The sequence below is a fragment of the Bufo bufo genome, chromosome 2, assembly GCF_905171765.1.
Source record: "Bufo bufo chromosome 2, aBufBuf1.1, whole genome shotgun sequence".
NCBI classification, from domain to species: domain Eukaryota; kingdom Metazoa; phylum Chordata; class Amphibia; order Anura; family Bufonidae; genus Bufo; species Bufo bufo.
Genome location: NC_053390.1, coordinates 815,606,564 through 815,630,349, shown reverse-complemented (window position 1 = coordinate 815,630,349; position 23,786 = coordinate 815,606,564). Strand labels below are relative to the sequence as shown.

General features: G+C 43.8%; 1 pseudogene; it reads left to right on the top strand.

The window, feature by feature from the left end:
* The first annotated feature begins 467 nt into the window (after positions 1 to 467).
* Positions 468 to 18,632, top strand: LOC120991080 (annotated as a pseudogene).
* The last annotated feature ends 5,154 nt before the right edge of the window (positions 18,633 to 23,786 follow it).

Genomic DNA, 23,786 nt, shown 5'->3' with positions numbered 1-23,786 from the left:
GGCCACCACCGATGTGCTATGGGTGTAACCAAATAGGACACATCAAACCCAACTGCCCACAGTGCATGTCTAACCAAGGGGGGCGACAACCAGCGCCACTGCACCAAGCCTCAGCCCATTGCATCCAGGAGGACTACAGTAAAGATACCCAAGGGAGTTATGCAGCGTATTTACCCCCAGAACCCACCGAGCAATGGTCCGTACTGTACGAGGTCAACCCCGTACAGGCCGCTGGAGACAACCGGGCACATCACCACCAGTCCGTCCGCCTAAATGGACAGGAGGCTAGGGGCCTGAGAGACAGCGGAGGCACCATCACCCTGGTCCAACCTCACCAGGTCAAGCCATCCCAACACACTGACGCACCGTAGCAGTCCGGGTAGCTGGAGGGGCCCTCAATAAGATACCACCAGCCCGGGTTCATATTGACTGGGGTAAGGGGGCCTAAATCAATGGAGGTGGGGATTATGACTTACCTGCCGGCCAAAGTGCTGCTGGGGAATGACTTGGGATGTATTACCTCCCAGTTTGTTACACCAGCCCAGGAGGGAGCTTTACCAGTGACTACTCGGCAGCAGACCCGGGCAACGGAGACCGCACGCTCTCAGGAACCCAGGTAGGAACTGATGTCCCGACCCTTGCCTTAAACCCCACTATGTACTGGGTCACCCCCCAAGATTTTGAGAAGGAACAAAGGGAAGACCCAACTCTAGCAGGTTACCGCAGAGCCGTAGAGAAACCCCAGGTAGACACAGCCAGGCCGGTTTTAATGGGACAAAGGACAGTTATACGGGTGACAGATGGGATCGGACAGGGGGCCAACCAAGTGACAAAAAACAACTAATAGTACCCGCAAATACCGAACCAAACTTCTGCGGATTAGCTGCGACATTCCCTAGCTGGACATTTAGGGATAAAAAAAACCCGGAATAGATTGACCAGACTTCTTTTGCCCGGAATCACACAGAACATAGTCCAGTACTGTAGGACCTGGAAGGTATGTCAGCGGTAGAGAAGAGAGGTGACCACCCCCGGGCTAAGCTACGACCCCTCCACATAATAGGAGAAGGCATAGTGGGACCCCTTAGCAAACCTAGCGCTACGGGCAAGAGGTAAATCTTCACTATAGTAGATTATGCCACTAGGTACTGGAGGCAGTGGCACTCTCTAATTTTTCAGGCTGAGACGGTAGTAGAGGCCCTGGTCCAAGGTCTTTACCAGGGTGGGATTATCCCGGAAGATTGTGTCCGACCAAGGGACACAGTTCATGTAGCAATTACCAGCAGCTCTGGCAGAGCTGTGGGGTAAAACCTATCCTGAGCTATCCTTATCACCCCCAGACGAACAGCCTGTGTGAACGATTCATGGTATGCTGAAACAGATGCTGAAGACCTTCACAGAGACCTGCCGTAATTGTGAAGCTTTCCTTGCCACTTATTATTCGCGTTTTTTGGAAGTGCCCCAGAGTCCACCGGCTTTTCTCTCGTCTAATTACTGTATGGGAGAAGGGTACGGGACCCCTGGACCTGGTACGGGAACATTGGGAGGGAGACGTGGGAGAGGCAGGAACCCCTATCGTGCCCTACGTTCTGCAGTCGGGCCAAAAGAGTCAGAAACAGTGGTATGATAGGGACGCAAAGAGACCGGCATTGAACTCAACCAAAAGGTACTAGTCTTGAGGCCCACCAAAACAGACAAATTACAGACACCTGGCAGGTCCTTACAAGACAGCAGCCCGGATCAGTGATACCACCTATGAGGTAGTGAGCTGTTCAAATGAACGGATCAGAAGATCCTTTCATGAGAACATGCTCAAGTCATACTTATAAAGAGCCGAGAAGGTATCCGCAGTATGCGCCCCAGCCGGCAAAGATAGCACGGGCATCCCCTTACCTGAGGCAGGCAGCCCCCTCGGGAAGAGCAAGTAAGTCTGGGAGACAATTTGAACCCCGAGGAAGACAGCAAACCTCCCAATTGCTAAGGAAATTTAGCGATATGTTCTCTGTCATTCCAGGGTTACACGACACTGGCAGTCCACAGAGTGGGAGACCCCAGGTCAGGTACCCCTCTGGCAGCAGCCATATCGCATTCCCAAGCCAATAGGAGAAGCATGCAGAATGAGATACTAGACATGTTAGCCTTAGGCGTGATAGAACCCTCCCAGAGTCCGTGGACTCCCTGGTGTGTTGGTGCCGAAGCGGATGGGACGACCCATTTCTGCGTCGACTACCGGAGGCTCAATGACCAGTCAGTCACCGATGCCTACCCCATGCCCAGGGTAGATGAATTGTTAGACTGGATGGCAAAGGAGTTACTTGACCACTATAGATTTGTGCCATTGGAAATTGGCAGATCTCTTTGGACGCCGGGGGACCATCTCCAAGTCGGCATTGGTCACCCCATTTGGCCTGTACCAGTTTAAAGGTAATGCCATTTGGTATGAAAGAATGCCCCTGCTACTTTTCAGAGGATGGCTGATCGGCTCTAAGAGGGATTTCAGGACTTTGCATGTGCATAACTAGATGATATAGCCATCTTCAGTATGCACATGGGAGGCCCACCTAGACCACGTGTCTGTGGTGCTCAAGAGAATACAGACTGCCGGCCTAACCTTAAAACTGGACAAGTGTCAATGTAGGGATGGCAGAGGTGCAGTACCTAAGTCACCGAGTGGTCTCCGAGGATTACAGCACTCTCGCAAAGCCCCATCACAGACCTCACCAAAATGTCACTCCCCAAGCAAGTTGTATGGAACCCCAGAGTGTGCGGACTCCTTTCAAAAGTTAAAAACAGCCATTAGTGGCACCAGATCATTCTAAAAAATTTTGCGTCCATACAGATGCCTCAATAATTGGATTGGGAGCCGTATTGAGTCTGGTCGGGGAGGAGGGCATGGAGCACTCAGTGGTGTACCTGAGAAGAAAACTGATACCCAGTGAAGTCAGTTATGCCACTGTGGAGACTGAGTGTCTTGCCCCTCGTTTGGGCCCTCAAGAAAGCTACAACCTTATTATACGGGCGCTCCTTCACTGTTATGACTGATCACAACCCCTGATTTGGCTCAACCAGGTGGCAGGAGAACAACCCCTGACTATTGAGATGGAGCCTGGCACTGCAGGCCTTATAATTTCACTGTGCAATACAGACCAGGAAACAGAATCCAACGCAGATGGGTTGTCTCGCCAAACAGAACTGGACCCATTGCGAACTGCTTCTCGGCATCCCCAAGCCAACCCGTTGGGGTCTAGGTGGGTATGCCGTCCCATGGAACTAAGGGGGATCTATGTGACAAAACCCCTGTTTTAGGAATGCCCAAACTCTTGTATTTTGTCTGCTGTTATGTATTTGACCCTATTTCGCCTTTAAATGTACACAAACTACCTCATCTGCCTGTGTTGCAGTTAGCGAACACAATGGACATTAGCGAACACAATGGATATTGTAGGTGACACAATCCACAAACACAATGGATATTGCCTGTGATACATTTAGCAACAATGTCTTGGTCAATCGACCGCGTGGAACTATGTCCATGCCCTTTATCCAATTTATCTCCAGGATAGAGAGGAGAGATTTACTGTTCATTTGGGATTTTGTCATATCTTACTGTATATTGATTGTCGCTGGTATTTCGTCTGCCTGCTTCCCACAAGGGCCCCGCTGGAGAAACTCTTGCTGGAGGACTTGATAAAAGGCTGAGCTATGGCCATCAATAAAGTTGATAGTTTTTTTACCCCTTCCTGAAGTCCTAGATCCTGTTTGTGGGGGATTGGAGCTATATATTCACAACACCTTCGATTTACTTGATTTTCGGTAGACCTGTACGGATTTACTCAGCTGGATTGTATAATATCTGTAACAAGCGGGTTATATAGGAAACAAAGACAACAGTCTGGGAACAGAAGAAAAGGACGGAATACGGAGATAGACATAATTCTCCTATTCCAATAAGCAAATTCCCCTTTATTAAACACAAGTGAATCTAAAGACAAGACACATAGAAACATAGAATGTGTCGGCAGATAAGAACCATTTGGCCCATCTAGTCTGCCCAATATACTGAATACTATGGATAGCCCCCGGCCCTATCTTATATGAAGGATAGCCTTATGCCAATCCCTTGCTGCTTAAACTCCTTCACTGTATTTGCAGCTACCACTTCTGCAAGGAAGGCAATTCCATGCATCCACTACTCTCTCAGTAAAGTAATACTTCCTGATATTACTTTTAAACCTTTGCCACTCTAATTTAAAACTATGTCCTCTTGTAGCAGTTTTCTTCTTTTAAAATATTCTCTCCTCTTTTACCTTGTTGATTCCCTTTATGTATTTAAAAGTTTCTATCATATCCCCTCTGTCTCGTCTTTCTTCCAAGCTATACATGTTAAGGTCCTTTAAATCTTTCCTGGTAAGTTTTATCCTGCAATCCATGTACCAGTTTAGTAGCTCTTCTCTGAACTCTCTCCAAAGTATCAATATCCTTCTGGAGATATGGTCTCCAGTACTGAGCACAATACTCAAAATGAGGTCTCACTAGTGCTCAGTAGAGCGTCATGAGCACCTCCCTCTTTCTACTAGTAATGCCTCTCCCTATACACCCAAGCATTCTGCTAGCATTTCTGCTGCTCTATGACATTGTCTGCCTACCTTTAAGTCTTCTGAAATAATGACCCCTAAATACCTTTCCTCAGATACTGAGGTTAGGACTGTATCACTGATTTTTATATTCTGCTCCAGGGTTTTACACCCCAGGTGCATTATTTTGCACTTATCCACATTAAATTTTAGTTGCCAGATGTTTTGACCATTCCTCTAGTTTTCCTAAATCCTTTTCCATTTAGTGTATCCCTCCAGGAACATCAACCCTGTTACAAATCTTTGTGTCATCAGCAAAAAGATACACCTTACCATCGAGGCCTTCTGCAATTTCGCTGATAAAGATATTAAACAATATGGGTCCCAGAACGATCCCTGAGGTACCCCACTGGTAACAAGACCTTGGTCTGAATATACTCCATTGACTACAACCCTCTGTTGCCTGTCCCTCAGCCACTGCCTAATCCATTCAACAATATGGGAGTTCCAAGCCCAAAGACTGCAATTTATTGATAAGCCTTCTGTGTGGGACAGTATCGAAAGCCTTACTGAAGTCTAGATAAGCGATGTCTACTGCACCTCCGCCATCTATTATTTTAGTCACCCACTCAAAAAAAATCAATAAGATTAGTTTGACATAATCTCCCTGAAGTAAACCCATGCTGTTTTTCATCTTTCAATCCATGGGATTTTAGATGTTCCACAATCCTCTCCTTAAGTATGGTTTCCATTAATTTACCCCACTATTGATGTCAGGCTTACTGGCCTATAGTTGCCTGATTCCTCCCTACTACCTTTCTTGTGAATCGGCACAACATGTGCTAATTTCCAATCTTCTAGGACGACTCCTGTTGCCAGTGATTGGTTAAATAAATCTGTTAATGGTTTTGCTAGTTCACCGCTGAGCTCTTTTAATAGCTTTGGGTGTATCCCATCAGGCCCCTGTGACTTATTTGTATTGATTTTAGAAGACACATGCATCAAAGGATTCATTAGTCTTCTTTCCTAACTGAGTCCTTTTCCTCATTTTCCTTCGTAAAGACTGAACAGAAGTATTCATTGAGGCAGTCAGCTCGTTCTTTATCTTCTTCCATATACCTTCCTTCTTTTTGTTTTAATTTTGTAATTCCTTGTTTTAGTTTCCTTTTTTCATTTGTGTATCTGAAGAATGCCTTATCGCCTTTTTTCCCTGACTGAGCTAATTTCTCTTCTGCCTGTGCTTTAGAAGCTCTTATAACTGTTTGGCCTCTCATTTGCCTAATCTTGTAAATTAGCCTGTCATCCTCGTTTTGTTTTTTTTTATAATTCCTAAATGCTATCTTTTTGTTTTTAATGATTTTGGCCACTTCTGCTGAGTACCACAGTGGTCTTTTCCTTTTTTTGCTTTTACTGACAAGCCTAATGCAATTATCTGTTGCCTTCAATAGTGCCGTCTTTTAAGTAGTCCCATTTATCCTGGACTCCAATGAAACTGTTCCAATCTGATAGGGACTCGTATACCACTAATCTCAATTTAGAAAAGTCTGTTTTTCTAAAACTTTTGTTTTTGTGTGGTGTGACTCAGTCACTGTACTTATAGTAAACCACACTGACTGTGATCACTAGATCCAAGCTTTCCCCTACAGTAATATCATATACCAAATTCCCATTGTGATACTAAATCTAAAATGGCCTCCTTCCGGGTTGGCTCCTCAACTACTTGCTGTAGAGATAATCCCAGTAGGGAATTTAGAATATCTGTACTCCTGGCAGAACTAGCTATTTTGGTTTTCCAGTTTACATCAGGAAGATTGAAGTCTCCCATAATGATAACCTCCCCCTTCAATGTCATTTTAGCTATTTCCTCAACTAGTAGATCATCTAATTCTTTGACTTGGCTAGGTGGTCTATATATCACACCTACACGAGTTACCTTATGATTATCAAGCTGCAAGGTAACCCAAACTGACTCTAAATTGTTCTCACCAACTTGTATCAAATTCGATTTTATGCTTTCTTTCACATACAGGGCCACCCCTCCCCCCCTTCTTGCCTTCTCTGTCTTTCCTGTATACCGAGAACCCTGGTATTGATATATCCCAGTCATTACTCCCCTTGAACCACGTCTCAGTAACAGCCACTACATCTATATTCTCAGATGCCATTATAGCCTCAAGTTCATTGATCTTATTCCCTAAACTGCGAGCATTTGTAGATAGAATCTGAGCTTGTCATTTCTTAACCTTTGTGCTACCGGCATCTTCTGGCATTGTTCCGGGAGCAGTCGGACTGCTGGATTATCACTCTTTTGCCCCCTTTCCTAGTTTAAATGCTCCTTAGAAAATACTTGGAACTGTTCACCGAGGACATTCGTTCCTTTGAGAGAAAGATGCAAACCGTCTTCTTGTACAGTTCTTTTCCATTCCAACAAGAGCTAACATGAGACACAAAGCCAAACCCTTGGTTCAGGACACCATTCACCAAGCCATACATTGAATTCCTTAATGCGCATCTTCCTGTCATTCTGAAGGTTATGAACAGGCAAAACTGCAGAGAATGAAACAGTTGATGCAACCTCCCGTATATCCTTTCCAAGTGTGTGAAAAGCTTCTTTCACCTTTGAACCTCATTGCAAGCCAGATCGTTTGTCCCCAGATAGACAATAACATCCACTTCCCTTTCCTGTTTTGCTTGCCTAACAATATTAAGGACACGTTGTCTATCCCTACTAGCGATAGCACCAGGGAGACATCTTACAACACCATTCTCCTCAAACTTCACACCTCTTATGATGGAATCGCCCACCAACAGCTGCTTACTATCAGTCCTCACCTTCTCCTTTTTTTCTTTGGCTGCAGTCTTGCATACTTTAGGCATGGGAGATGATTGTTTCTCCCCCCACTGTGCTTGAGCCATCCGCCATGTTGCTCTTGCACTCTGAAAGTGCTGCAAATGAATTATGGAGAGCCACAGACTGTGGGATATTTGTTTTCAATCCACAACTCTCAGTCTACCAGAACCTACAGTAACCCATCTTCCATTTCTAGGGGGCATCTGTGGCAGTGGCATTGCAATGTTCTCAGCCTGAGTTTGCTTAATGGTTAATTTACAAATCTCATATTTCAAAAAGGTTATTTCCTGTTGCATTATGGAGAGCTAACACAAAAAATGGTGTATATGTAGACTTTGCATAACATCCTTTTTTTTTTGTATCTTGTAGTTTCCACATTCTCGCTGCAATGAAAAATGTCCCCCTGGATACAGGAAATCTCAGGATGGAAGACATCTGGTCTGCTGTTATGACTGTGTCCTATGTTCTGAAGGAGAAATATCAAACATTTCAGGTGCCATGGAAGTATTACATTAAGCCTTCTGTGCTGACTATTAGAGAAATCACCCCCATTTACACAATCTTATTCAGATCTTTAAAGATCCTTACATGCAGTATGATTTATCACTCTTCCTCGGTAGGTCAGTTTCACACAGAAATAACCTGGGACCAGATTTATCACAGCACGGCAGCATATGCCGGGCTGTGATAACCAGGAGCACTGCTGGGTGCTGCGCCTGATTTAGGACACGGTGTAGCTCCTGGCTGATGTAATGGTTAGTGTCCTTCTACACCAGAAAACTAGGGTAGATGATGATAAATGTGCCCCTGACCTGCTGCTCCTCACCCTCAACATGACCACTTTTCAGGAAGGTAGTGAGGCCGACGGAATAACAGCAGTACCGTAAAATGCACTAGTGCCATTGAGAAAGACTCAAAGAAATTTTTCTCAACATAACCATTGCATGCGCGTACAGTGCAGCGGGAAGCAACTTCCTGACAGCCGTCATACTGGTTCGGCATGCTGAGCGGGCGGGTGCAGGAGCCCGTCTGGGTCAGTGTCTTACACTGCTAATACACTGACAGTCAATTCATTACATTCAGGCATCATGCACACAAACGTTTTTTCCGTTTCCGTTCCGTTTTTTGTGTTCCGTAAACAGACCGTATACGGAACCATTAATTTCATTGTATCCGCAAAAAAAACTGAAGGTACTCCGTATGCCTTCCGTTTCCGTATTTCCATTCCGTTAAAGATTAGAACATGTCCTATTATTGTCCGCATAACGGACAAGGATAATACTGTTCTATTAGGGCCAGATGTTCCGTTCCACAAAACAAGGAATGCACACGCATGTCATCCGTATTTTTTGCGGATCCGTTTTTTGTGGACTGCAAAATACTGAAAAAGCCATGCGGTTGTGTGAAGGAGGCTTCATGGTAATGCATTGTGTAGAGGTGATCAGAACCCAAGTTGAAGTACCACAGTTGGACAAAAAAAAGTGGTTTTAAAAATAAAAAATAAAAGTTCTTAGTAAAATAAATTGCCCCTTTTCTTCATCAAGTTATGTACAGAAAAAAAAATAGACAAATTAGGTATTGACGCATCCGTAATGACCGGTCTCTAAATATATCACATGATCTACCCCATCAGATGAACGCCATATAAAAGAAGGAAAAATAAAAACCGTGCCAATAGCCATTTTTGGTCACTTTGCCTTACAAAAAGTGTAGTAGCAAGCAATCAAAAAGTACAATGCACCCCACAATGGTACCACTGAAAACCTCACTTCACCCCGCAAAAAATTAGCCCCTACACAAGGCGATTGACCCAAAAATAGAAAAAACATGTCTCAGAAACTGGCAACACAAAAACAGTGTTTTTTTCAAACATGCTTTTATTGTGTAGATTGCAAAAAAAAAAATGACATATCAGGTATTGCTGCATCCCTAATGACCTGCTCTATAAAAATATCTAATGGTCTATCCCTTCAGGTGAATGCAGATATTTTTATTTTTTTTAAACAGCCATCTTTTGTCACCTTGCCTTACAAAAAGCGTAATAACGAGCAGTCAAAAAGTACTACAGTCTTGTGAAAAAATTAGGACACCCATTGAAAGCTGTGGTTTTTGTAACATTTTAATAAATGGTTATTCATCTCCGTTTCAACAATACAGAGAGATTAAAGTAATCCGACTAAACAAAGAAAACTGAAGAAAAGTCTTTCAAGATCTTCTGTAAATGTCATTCTACAAAATTGCCTATTCTAACTGAGGAAAAAAGATAGGACACCCCTTGCCCCTAATAGCGAGTGTTACCTCCTTTGGCTGAAATAACTGCAGTGAGACGGTTCTTGTAGCCATCTACCAGTCTTCGACATCGGTCTGAGGAAATTTTACCCACTCCTCAATGTAGAACTTTTTCAGCTGTGAGATGTTTGAGGGTTTCTTGCACGTACAGCCTTTCAAGTCACCCCACAGCATCTCAATGGGATTCAAATCTGGACTTTGACCTTGGCCATTCCAGGACTCTCCATTTCTTCTTTTTCAGCCAATCTTTGGTGATTTACTAGTATGTTTTGGGTCATTGTCATGTTGCATGGTCCAGTTCCGCTTCAGCTTTAATTTCTAACTGATGTCTCACATGTTCTTCAAGCACCTTCTGATACACAGTAGAATTCATCGTGGATTCTATGATGGTGAGCTGACCAGGTCCTGCTGCAGCAAAGCAGCCCCTAACCATGACACTTCCACCTCCATGCTTCACAGTTGGTATGAGGTTCTTTTCTTGGAATGCTGTGTTTGGTTTACGCCAAACATGTCCTCTGCTGTTGTGTCCAAATAATTCAATTTTGGACTCATCTGTCCAAAGAACATTATTCCAGAAGTCCTGGTCTTTGTCAACTTTATCGCTGGCAAATGTCAGTCTGGCCTCGATGTTTCTCTTGGGAAAGCAAAGGTTTCCTCCTGCACACCTCCCATGCAAGTTAAACTTGTACAGTCTCTTTCTGATTGTAGAGGCATGTACTTCTACATCAACAGTAGCCAGAGCCTGCTGTAGTTCTCGAGATGACACTTTAGGGTTTTAGGATACCTCTTTAGCATCTTGCGGTCTGCTCTTGGGGTGAACTTGCTGGGGCGACCAGTCCTGGGCATGTTGGCAGTTGTTTTGAAAGCCCTCCACTTGTAGACTATCTTCCGGACAGTGGAATGGCTGATTTCAAAATCTTTTGAGATCTTTTTAAATCCCTTCCCAGACTCATAGGCTGCTACAATCTTTTTCTGAAGTCCTCTGACAGCTCTTTTGCTCTCACCATGGTGCTCACTCTCACTTCAACAGTCAGGAGCACACCAAACTAAATGTCTGAGGTTTAAATAGGGCAAGCCTCATTCAACATGCAGAGTAACGATCTACTAATTATGTGCACCTGGTGTGATATACCTGTGTGAGATCTGAGCCAATTTAAGAGGAATACATGTGAGGGTGTCCTATCTTTTTCCTCAGTTAGAATAGGCATTTTGTAGAATGACATTTACAGAAGATCTTGAAAAGACTTTTCTTCAGTTTTCTTTGTTTAATTGGATTACTTTAATCTCTCTGTATTGTTTGAAACGGAGATGAAATAACCATTTATTAAAAAAGGTTACAAAAAACCACATGCTTTCAAAAGGGTGTCCTAATTTTTTCACATGACTGTATGTACCAAAAATGGTACAAATGAAAACGTCAACTCATCCTGCAAAAAATTAGCCACCACACAATAGGATTGACAGAAAAATACAAAAATATGTTGACACAAAATCAAAAATTCTCTGTGCAAAATTAATACAATGTAACAATTTTTTTTTACAAGATTGGTATTTCTGTACTCCCACAAATCAGCAGAACAAAGATAACATGTCATTTTTCTTGCATGGTGTTTGCCGAAATACCATTCTCAAAAAGCAATGGCAGAATTGCTGATTTTGTTTATCCTGCTTCCCAAAAAGCTATATAAAAGGGATCAAAAAGTTGTATGTACCCCATTATAGAACCAATGATAAAGCTCAGTTGAGATAAAAATAAAATGTGTGGTTGTCAGTGAACGCTGTACTGGTGTCTAGTAGCTGATCAATAGTAACATGGCGCCCGTAAACCATTTCACCAAAATGTTCTCTTCATGTGGAGTTCCTTCTCTTCTGATCCCTGCCGTGGCCCAAACAGCAATTCATGACTTCATACAGGGTGTTTCTGTGTTCAGGAGAAAATACTTAACAGAATTTGTGGTTCTTTTTCTCCTGTTACCCTTGTAAAAAAGGAAAAATGAGGAGCTTATGCAACATTTTACTGGAAGAAATGAATTTTTTTATTTTAACAGCCAAGTACACTCCTCAAAACAAGTACACGAGGGGTGTAGTTTCCAAAATGGGGTAACTTTTGGGGGATTCTGCTGTAAGGGGACCTTATTGTGCCTTCAAATGTAACATGACACCCAAAAATGCCCTCAAAAAAACATATGGATTTCCTTTCCTTCTGCGACCTGCTGTGTGCCCTTACAGCAGTTTTTGACTAAATATTGGGTGTTTCTGTAAACTACAGAATCAGGGTAATAAACATTGAGGTCTGTTTGGCTGTTAATTCTTTTTACCTTACAGGAAAAATTGTATCAAAATATAAAATCTGCTAAACAATTTTGAAATTTTTCCTCCATTTTTCCTTAAATTCTTGTGAAGCATGTAAAGGGTTAACAACATTTGTAAAATCTGTTTTCAATGACTTGAGGGGTTGTATTTTTTTTTAAATTGTGACTTCAAAACTCAATCGGTCCTTAAAATAGATTTTGGAAATTTCCTTAAAAATATATAAATTTGCTTCTAAAAGTCTAAGCCTTTTAATGTCGTAAAAAATAAAATGACATTTACAAAATGATGCAAACATAAAGTAGACATATGGTGAATATTAATTAATAACTACTTTATGAGAAATCAATATCTGTTTTAAGAGCAGAGAAATTAAAATTGTTAAAATAGTGAATATTTCCATATTTTTTCGTAAATTTTGTTTTGTTTTATAAATAAAGGTAAAACATATCAATCCGAGTTTACCTTCAACATAAATTACATTGTGTCACAAGAAAACTGTCCCAGAATCACTTAAATAAGTAAAAGCACTCCAGTTATTACCACATAAAGTGACACGTCAGATTTGCAAAAATAGGCTCTGTTAGGAATTGAAAAATGGCCTGAAAGAGTTAATTATTTGACCCTAGTGTTTGTTGATTAGTGACAAGAGTAGCGAGCTTCAGATCCTATTTCCAAAGTCACTTCTCCTCAAATTATCAGATTATGCTGTACGGATATCCGTCTCTGTACAGCATTAAAATGTACAGCCTCTGATGAGCCAAAGTCAGTTATTCTCGAAGCCTCACGAGACTTTGTTAAATAACTTTGGTATTTGATTTTTAAAGTGGAAAACCACTTTAAGACTTGTATCTAAACTCGGCTTTGGTTTGACTGGTACCTCGGTAACCTGTAATCCTGAAGAATTCATCTAGATTTTTATGATATTTCGTGTTCCATGGGTGGAGATGCTCCATTAGATGCACCTGGCTGTCCCTCCATAATCAAAGGAGGATTTGTGCAATGTTTACAGCAGAATGATGTTCCACCACAACGGAGCAGGCCTGACCATGGCGCACCAAAAATCTAATTTTTATAAAAACAAGCATTCTTCAGGATAAAAGGACTGGAATTTAGTTTAGGAGACTTACTGTACATGCTGTACATGTGCTTTGAAATTTTCTTTAGAGTCTAAAAACTCCTTTAAACTTCATTTAACTCCCATTGATTTTTGGTAAAAACTAAAGGTGAGCTAACCACTCGGGTAATCGGTTCTGTTCAGGTTCGCCAAAATTTTCTAAAAGTTTGAGTCAAGAACCGAATTGATTAGGACCGATACCAAAGTGGCTCCAATTCCCCTGAAAATTGCTATATAACACCCATTAGTCTCCTAAGACTCTTGTTATGTCATTTCATTTATTTTCTATGAATTTTTTTCTTTTTCACTCCCCCCCCCCCCTCCAAGCTCTCAAATGCAATGACAGTAGAAAGTAAATCTGTGAAAACTGACATACATAGCTAGGGGTAAATGTCACATTTGAGGGCGTTAAGATACAGCATGTTTAAAAGCACAACGTGCCGTCACATTTAATAAGCTTTTTCATATTACAAAGCTTCAAAAATTGCACCTTGTCGGGGACAGATGATGTTTAAATACAAACAGTGTTATGGGATAAAAAACAAAACATAAAAAAAAAAATGGCTTGGGGGAACAAGCATCCAAATATATGCCTTGACAGGGCAGAATACTGGCCCATACAACAAGTGTTGCTTGTCAGAAAAAAAAAAAATAGATTGTTGTGAATGAGCCTATAAAAATTGGGAGCAACAGCAGTGCAGAGGCATATGGAAAGTGTTCGGATATAGTGCCATGTTGCTGCAATATTAGTGGCAACAGTGGCAGCATAGCACGGAACATACAAAGAAGTAGGTCGGGTGTCTATGGGTTAGTAGTAAATAGTATTAGTGGTAGTGGAGGTAGTAGCTGTAATAGTGCTAATAGTGGCAGATGCTTTGGGTTATTAGTGCTGACAATAGGGGATTAGCAGTGAGGAGCAGCAGCAGTTAAGGCAGTGGCAGCAGCCATATGGTGCATGTTGGCAGGCATGCAGTCAAATCGAATATAGCCAGCACCTGCTTGTTACCTGGCGTTGCCCGGAAGCAGCGTACTCCACGTAAATCGATGAAAAAATCCAGCAAGCCGCCAATATGTTGCGAATATTAATCTTCTTTATTGCTCAGTAGAGTAGATTATTTCAAAATAACGCGTTTCGGCATATAGCCTTCATCAACAGATACATCTCAAATTCACAGTGACTCTTATATATACACATCAATTAAGCAAAGTGACATCATCCACCCCCTTATGGGCGGGAGCAAAAAATGAACCAACCGATTTCTTGGTTTCACTATAGCATGGGAACACACATAACAGAAGATTTTCACAATATCGAAAATAGCAGATCAGCGAGTCGATAATGTCTACAATAAAGGAAAAGAAAGAAATTATTCGAACCAAGCAATACGAAAACACACACATAGTCTCATAACCTTGCAACCTCATAATCGCGATTAAGACCTCTGGGATACAATGTATCAAGCGTATGTATCCAAAATGCCTCTCTATGAAGTAAAAGTTTTTTTATATCGCCTCCTCCTCTCTTAGGTCTCACAACTTGCTCCAAAACCTGAAACCTCAACTGAGATATAGAATGTTTACATTTATCAAAATGGTAAGGCAACGGTAGTAATACATTTTTAGTCCTAATTGTGGACTTATGCTTACATATCCTGTCCCTCACCGTTTGCATAGTTTCGCCCACATACGCAAGCCCACATGGGCATTTGATCAATCTTGAAGGCCTTTCGTGTGTGAGGATGATATACCTCAGAACCCTTAATAATACCAGAACATCTTCGTAGAGAGGCATTTTGGATACATACGCTTGATACATTGCATCCCAGAGGTCTTAATCGCGATTATGAGGTTGCAAGGTTATGAGTCTATGTGTGTGCTTTCGTATTGCTTGGTTCAAATAATTTCTTTCTTTTCCTTTATTGTAGACATTATCGACTCGCTGATCTGCTATTTATCGATATTGTGAAAATCTTCTGTTATGTGTGATCCCATGCTATAGTGAAACCAAGAAATCGGTTGGTTTATTTTTTGTTCCCGCCCATAAGGATGGTGGATGATGTTCACTTTGCTTAATTGATGTGTATATATAAGAGTCACTGCGAATTTGAGATGTATCTGTTGATGAAGGCTATATGCCGAAAAGCGTTATTTTGAAATAATCTACTTCGACTGAGCATTAAAGAAGATATAATATTCGCAACATATTGGCGGCTTGCTGGATTTTTCATCGGCAGGCATGCAGTGAGATGATGGAAGCTGCAGCAGCTCATACAGAAGATGATAATAGGCAGCCGGAGCAGTGGCATGAAGGCAGTGGTGGTATGATGGAGGCAGCAACAGCCATACAAAACATGATGGTCGACAGGCCGCAGCAGTGGCATGATGATGGCAGCAGTATGATGGCAGGCAAGAAACAGTGGCAAGATGGGGCACCGCCAGCAAGGACAGATCTATTTGTTAACTCTTCGGCCTCAGCGAGAAGAGTGTTAAAATCCTCCCAAATACAGTCTTTGTTCATTTTGACAAAACTGATGTTTTGGATGCTGGCGGAGGACAACTTGGCCTGTTTGGGTGTAACCATGTCCCTTGCAGTGCTGAAAACCATCTCTGGGATGACACTAGAGGCTGGCAAGAAAGAAGAAAGGACAGAGAGCTGTGCCACTTTGGGCCACTGTTCCAGTCTGCCTGCCCTGAAATCCATGGGGTTAGGAAACAAAGTAAGTGCCAGAGACTGGTCAGAGTGTAGGTACATTGGCCTGAACCGGGGCATTGAAGCAAGAGTTTCCGCCTTAAAGACTGGCCTCAGCTTGGCGTTGCACATGTAAAAATTGCCCTATAATGTTGAGGAGGCTGAATGGGACCTCCCTTTCAGACACACTGGTGGCAGGCGTCTGCTCGCTGAAAGCTGCGGCAAGCTGCTTACACAGTTTTTCTAGTAACAACATAATTTGTCGATCCCTTTATACGGGAGGAAAACATTCCCCCATTTTGCTTTAAAAGCGAGGTCTAAAAACATGGCTATCCAGTAATTCTCATAATGCTTGAGGTCAACTCTTTTCACCCTCTTGCAGTGGCGGCTCCTCATTGTCCGTCATGTGAGAGTACAAGGCAGGGATCTGACTAGGTATCTTCCAGTGAGGCTGAGCGCACGCCATAGCTCCTTAAAGCAGCAAAGTCCACTAAATGATATGGCAGGAACTGTACTGTCAGCAACTTGGCCAAGTGGGAATTAAACTTGCACAACCGGTGGATTGCTAGAAATGTATAGTTGTTTCCTGGCCATCGCATTCTGTTATGTTAATTATGTGAAATACATCATACTGCCTGTGGATGGCCTGGCAGCCCAAAGGGGGACTGGAGAATGAAGGAACTCGGTAGCTGGCTGCCACCTTTGCCTTCCCACGGGATAGGATGTTGCCCATTCATGTGGTTCAATAGAGCTTTGGAGGCCTAGGTTTGTGTTTGGCTGGCAAGTCTTATTTTGATCTTGAAGAGCTTAGCACTGGGCTACATTGCTCTGTATTCCGGCTGTGTGAAGAAAACCTGCCGATGGTGATAGTCGGCAGAACTAGAAAGAAGCCAACCTTGACTTAGCTCTGGAAAGTTTGGGCCTTATCCACCCACAGTGTCAGTGGCATCACCGGATCCCAAATCAGTTCATGACTTTGGCTGTCTTTGAGAGGTATGTTACCATCTGCTCTTTATTGCTTGCCCTCCTCCTCTGATGTTGCCTTCTCCTCCTCCCCTCAGCACCATGATCCGCTCCTAGGTCCGGTTCTGACACTCAAACTATCATCAGAGTCTCATTCTCCCTGCTGCTTCAGGGGACTGTGAGATATATTCGTAGCCTTCTATGGCTCCCCCCCCTCCCCTGCTCAACAGTTACCAGAACTGCCATTATTGCTGCCCCATCACCAATACTGTGGATACGGGTGCCACTACTTCTACTACCAACACAGCTATACCTGGGGTCTGTAGCCTCCTCTCATGCTCCTCCTCAGGCATTAAAAACGCTGACTGCTCTCACACAAGTTGTCAACAGGGACAGTCTCTTGACTGTTTGTCATAGGGCATGGTGGGGTTTTCTTGCAACTTATTAGAAAAAAGGAAGGTGCCCACTAGGAAGGGGCAGTGCAGACTGAGAGAACTCCACTGACAGCCTTCTCTGGGGCTGTAAAGAGGAGGAGCACCAGGAACAAATTTTTGCTTGTTTGGTATTAACTTTTTGTGAGGCAAGGCAACTTTGTACAGTATTAGAATGTATTGGCTCCGATGAGCCAAAGCTATTTCTTTGTGAAGTCTTGTGAGACTTTGTGTAATAACTTTGTGAACTAATTATTACTGTAAAAAACCTTGATACTGAACTCGGGTTCGGTTCCAAGGTACCACTTGGAAGTATTAACGAAGTAAATATTAGTCTCATCGGAGCCAATACATCGGAGCCAATACATTCTAATACTGTATGGAGCTCCCGCTGCTTTCAGGAACACCCAGGCCCCTGCCACTCCTGCGTCTGCCCAATCAGAGCACGTACATGTACGGCACTGGGCGGGAAGGGGTTAATGGCATTGGCATTGTACTTTCATTGACTGTTTCTTTCTGTTCATCTTTCTGTTTTATAACATTTCATAACATCTTTTTCCAACAGACAGTGAACTCTGCCACAAATGTCCCATTGATGAGTGGCCAGATGAGAGAAACGTGAAATGTCTTTCCAAGCCACATGAGTTTCTGTCCTATGAATCTGAGCTCGCGTTACTGTTTTCTGCATTAGTTCTGCTACTTTCTGCTGTAACAAGTCTCATTCTAGGATTATTTATTGTACACTGGGACACTCCTATTGTAAAGCCAATAATCGGACTGTGAGCATCACTCTCCTGGTCTCCATCTTGCTGAGTTTCCTTTGTGTCTTCTTGTTCTTGGTCGTCCTGTGGACATAACCTGCATGCTAAGACAGACGTCATTTTCAGTCTTCTTTTCGGCTGCTGTCTCCTCTGTACTCTCTAAGACTATCACAGTCTGCATAGCTTTTAAAGCCACCAAACCCAGTAGTCTGTGGAGAATGTTGGTGGGACACAAACCAGCTAATTATGTTGTCTTGACATTTTCATTTATCCAAGCTCTGATCTGTGTTATTTGGTTGGCCTCTTCTCCTCCATATCAGGAGGATGACTTTATGTCTTATCCTGGGAAGATCATCATTCAGTGTAATGAAGGTTCAGTCACTGCGTTCTACTCTGTGTTGGGCTACATGGGATTTCTGTCATCTGTCAGTTTTGTTCTGGCCTTCATGGTGAGGACATTACCGGACAGTTTTAATGAGGCCAAGTACATCACCTTCAGCATGCTGGTGTTCTGCAGTGTCTGGATTGCCATGATCCCGGCTTATCTGAGCACAAGAGGGAAATATGTGGTGGCTGTGGAGATATTCGCTATCTTAACTTCTAGCGCCGGAATATTATTCTGTATATTTTTCCTAAATGTTACATAATGCTCCTAAAACCTGAATTAAAACTTTAAAATAAGACAACAAAGGTTTATAGCTATGGCTCATACTGCAGCCATGCCTATAAGTAATGACACTAAATGATTTTTTGTGTACAAATTGTGTAAGTAAGATATTAATAATAAAAGATTGTAGCAATAATAAATAATACAGTATATATCAATTATTCTAGTATGTGAAAGATGATACAAAACAAAGATAAAAACATTCTGCCCGATATGATAAATAAATATGTGGATGTCCAGGGCTACATTTATGAAAAAAGTCACAGAAAAAACAAAATAATAATAATGCACTAAAACAGTAGATGCAAGCATTATATATAGACTAAGCCCTCGTTCTGATATAATAAATTCTGAGACTCTTAGCCAATAATTTGATCAAAACACATCAGTGCCCACCTACCCCCGCCAAGGTGGTCTCAGTCAGGCAGGTCCTGCGTTAAACCTACCTATGCCATTGGGCATGTATGTTTAGGGGCGCAGACTCTGCACATATAGTGTGCTGCTCCTAGTCACCTCTATGTGCATCCAGCAACCAATGAAAGGATGTTTTTATCTTTGTTTTGTATCTTTTTTCTGTGATTTTTGTTTAGTTTGTAGTATATGCTCGAGGGAGTGGCGCCTTCAAGTGTGAATGTGCTCCTATTTTATCCTGGGAGTAGCATTCCTGTGCACATTTGGCCTTCCTATCAAACAAACCGCTTTGATTAGGTGGTACATATAGGTATGCTTGCTACACCTCCCATTGGTTGCTGGATGCACATAGAGGTGACGAGGAGCAGCACACTATATGTGCAGAGTCTGCGCTCCTGAACATAGATGCCCAACGGTATAGGTAGGTTTAGCGTAGGACCTGCCTGACTGAGACCACCTTGGCGGGGGTAAGTGGGCACAGATGTGTTTTGATCATAATATATTGGCTAAGAGGCTCAGATTTTATTATATCAGAATGAGGGCTCAGTCCATATATAATGCTTGCATCTATATTTTTGTTTTCTGTGATTTTTTTCTGTGAAAGATGGAAGAAATTTTCTTTCTACACGGGCACATAGGGAAGTAATCACTTACTGCGGTTTTAGAAGTTTCTATTAAGTAAAGTATATTAAAAAAAAATTAAAAAAATTCCAGGCTACAGAGAGCCTTTATAGTGGTGTAGAACACTGTGCCTTGCAGTAACACGCAGAGGGAGTCTGCTAGGGTAGTGAAATTATACTGTGAGTCAGTATGACATACAGATGATAGGCTTCGCTCTTAGAATCACTGCACACTTCACTTATTTGGGCAGTCACTGACCTAATAACTCAAGTATGTACTCAGCCTTACAGGTCGATGTTGGCGCCAAGAAGAAGTACACTCCTTTTACACCGTCATCAGGTGATTCCTCATAGATGTCTACAGAACCTGTTCTATTAAACGCTTATACAAGTCGAGCCCCCCGACAGAGTGTTGAGGGTGTCAGCAGTAATGTTGTGTTGACGTCACTGATTATTTTGCCTTTCCTCTGATCCGTCAGAACAATAACCCCCAAAAACTGATCCTGTCTGTGGAGCTCGGTCAGCATTTGCTCAATAATCTATCAGTATTGCTAATGCCAAAAAAAACAGGAGTGGATCCAAAACAGAGATGACACGTGAATGGTATATTTGCATGTCTTCTGTGTTTTGTACCCACTCCTGCTTTTGGCTACCAAATCACAAGCCAATTCTGATGGGACCATAAAGGCCTTACAGTTGCTACACAGAGAGGATCCGTTGCGCGTCTCATTTTTCCTTCCTACTGACAGATCAGAAGAAGGGTCAAATAAACTGTGATGTCAGCCAGGCCAAAAGACAAAATAGTGGCCCAGTCATGAAGTGGGGAGGGTGGGAACAGCATGAGAAGTCCAGAGAGTGGTTCTATGACATAGTGGTGAGGTGGAAGCAGCATGAGGAGGCCACAGAGTAGCACAATGACAGTGTGGAGGTGGCAGGAGCAGCATCAGGAGGCCACAGAGTGGCAAGCTGACATAGTGTGGAGATGGCAGCAGTATGAGGAGACCACAGACTGGCAAGGTGACATAGAGTGGAGCTGCTGTAACCTCCACACTGTTATTGTGCTACTCTGTGGACTCTTCATGCTGCTTCCACCTCACCACTATGTCATAGGGCAGCATTAGGAGACCACAGAGTGGGAAAGTGACATAGTGTGGAGGTGGCAGCAGCATCAGGAGGCCACAGAGTGGCAAGGTGACATAGTGTGAAGGTGGCAGTAGCAAGAGGAGACCACAGAGTGGTAAGGTGACATAGTGTGGAGGTGGCAGCAGCATCAGAAGACCACAGAGTGGCAAGGTGACATAGTGTGGAGGTGGCAGCAGCATCAGGAGACCACAGAGTTGCAAGGTTACATTGTGTGGTGTGGAAGTGGGTGGCAATACTAGTACCCGCTGAAGATGGTGTGTGAAAGAAAGGCACTTGCCATCAGATATCTGGCATCAGGCGGGTGGCAGCATCAGAATAGTAGTAGGTCCTCTGCCTCGGCTTCCTCATCGTCCTGTAGCTCCTCTGCCTGCCCCTGCTACTCCTCTCCTGTCACCTGTGTAAAAAAAACACCCATTTTGCTACAAATTGCTTGTGCGCCAATGTCCTCCTCCTCCTTCTTTTCCTCAAGTTCAGCCCCCACAGGGCTCATGTGGCCATGAGATCTAGGCACCATGTCTCCAGTCTCCTGACCAGCCAGATTTACCAGCACCTGTTCCAGGACATGAAGCAGTGAAATGACATTGTTCATCCCGTTGTCCAGGCGACTGACAAATAACGTGGCCTTCTCAAAGGGCCTGAGCAAATGGCAGGTGTCACGCATGAGCTGCCACTGGCTGACATCGAAGTTACACAGGGGAGTACTCCTGTCCGCTTGGATCATCAAGAAATCGTTGATGGCCTTTCTCTGTTCGTATAGTTGGTCCAACATATGGAGGCAGGAATTCCAACGGTGGACATTGTCGCATATCAACCTATGTTGGGGGGATGTCATTCTGCTGCTACAGCTTAAGGAGGGTGTGCTTTGCGATGAACGAGTGGCTGAAGTGCATGCAAAGTTTCCTGTCCATTTTTAGGATGTCTTGCAGATGGGTGGAAAACTTCTGGAACCGCTTGACAACCAGATTTAACATGTGTGCCCATGCAGGGTGCATGGCTTAGCCCTCCTCGACCCAGCGCCGACACCTTGCTCTTCCCGTTGTCGGTCGGATTTTCAGTTGTCGCGGAGAAAGCCAGGATTCGATTTCTTGACGAAGGATACGGAGCAGTTCCTCCCCTGTGTGACTTTGTTACGCCCAGCAATCAGGTGCAGAACAGCATGACACCGCCATGCCTTGCACATGTGGTATTCTGGAGGGGCACTGTGAATTGTCCCTGTAGTGGAGGCTGAGGACCACGGTGGAGATGAGGAGGCAGAGGCGGACATTGTCGCAGGACCAACGGGCGTGAGAATGTGGAGGCGGAAGCAGCATTACCTGGCCAAGTTGCTGGTGTGGCTGTGCAGGAACCACATTCACCCAGTGGGCCTAAAGGACATATATTGTTTCTGACCGTAGTTACAGCACCACAGCTCGGCGCTGCCGTGCACTTTGCAGACACCGACAGGCTCAAGGACTGGCCCACAGTCTGTTCTACGTGTGTGTGCAGGGCTGGTACTGCCTTTTTGGCAAAAAAAATGACAGCCTGCTACTCTCCAGCTCGGCTTGGCATAAGCCATCAGTTCTCTGGAAGGTGCTGAGTCCACCACTTGGAAAGGTAGGAACTGCAGCACCAGCAACTTGGACAGGAGCACGTTCAGCTTCTGCGCCGTTGGATGAGTGCACGCATACTGTTGTCTCTTGGCAATCGCTTTGGTGATCGATTGCTGACAGAATGACTAACGAATAGTAGGAGGGCGAGAAACAGGAGCATAAGGACAAGCAAATGATGGGAAGGACATACAGCTCCCTTCAGCTGAGGTGGTGGAGCCTTGACTGCCTGAATTCAGCTGCATGCCACTGGGCAGGCTGGACCACCACATCGGAGCCACGGTTCTCCCAGGCCACTTTATGGTGACGCTGCATATATTTATGCAGGGCCATGGTGCAAACATTGACACCCTGGCCACGCTTCACCTTCTGCCCACAGATTCTACATATGGCCATGTTCAGCTCCTCCGGCGGCTTAACAAAAAACTGCCACACCGCCGAGTAGGTGATTTTACCCTCAAAACTATGCACTGACTGACTGCTACCACCACTGCCTCCATGAACCCGTGCATCGCTACTTCCTGGGCAGGTAGGATCCTGCGAAGCGGATGGTCTACACCAGACACGTTTGGCTCCTGACCTCTCACTGCTGCTTACCTGCTGACTCCCGGCCACGCTAACGACTTGCTGGCTCTGCTGCTGCCGCCTTACTGGCAAGCTGCCACCCTCTTCTCCCGATGATGATGAAGCCCGTTCATCACCCGGCTTCCAAATGCAATCAGCTACATCATCATCATCGAGTACTGTCTGCACATCACTGATGTCCTCCTCAACCGTCTCTGGGTCAGGAGCCTGACAGCTTGCAACACTAGCTCCCACGCCACTCTCCTCATCACTACTTGCCAGCCAAGTGTAGGAAGCGGCAGATGTCTTCTCCACATCTTGTCTTGCCAATAGCTGCTGACTGTCATCTAGTAGCTCGTCTTCACTGTATAGTGGAGCTGTGCCAACAGCATACAATACTTCTCTGGCTTAGGGAACAGAAAGTACAGAGGCAGGTTGAGACAGGTGAGGGCACAGGGCCTGCTCCCGTTCCATGGCAACTGGATGTTATGCTGGATATGATAACCAGTATAACAATATAATAATATTTGCAAAGACAGGTGCGCTCTGCAGTTTTACTAAACCCTCAAACTGATTTTAAAATTGAGAGATTTGACAACATATACTAATATGTAGGACATGTCTGAGCCCGAGCACCGAACCAAGGTTTCTTAAGTAGCTTGGGTCCTAACACTCACTTTGAGGGTTTAGTAAGACCGTAGAGCGCTCCAGTTTTTGAAAATATTATTATACTGGTTATCACATCCACATACAGTCAGGGTCCATAAATATTGGGACATCTACTCAATTCTAACATTTTTGGCTCTATAC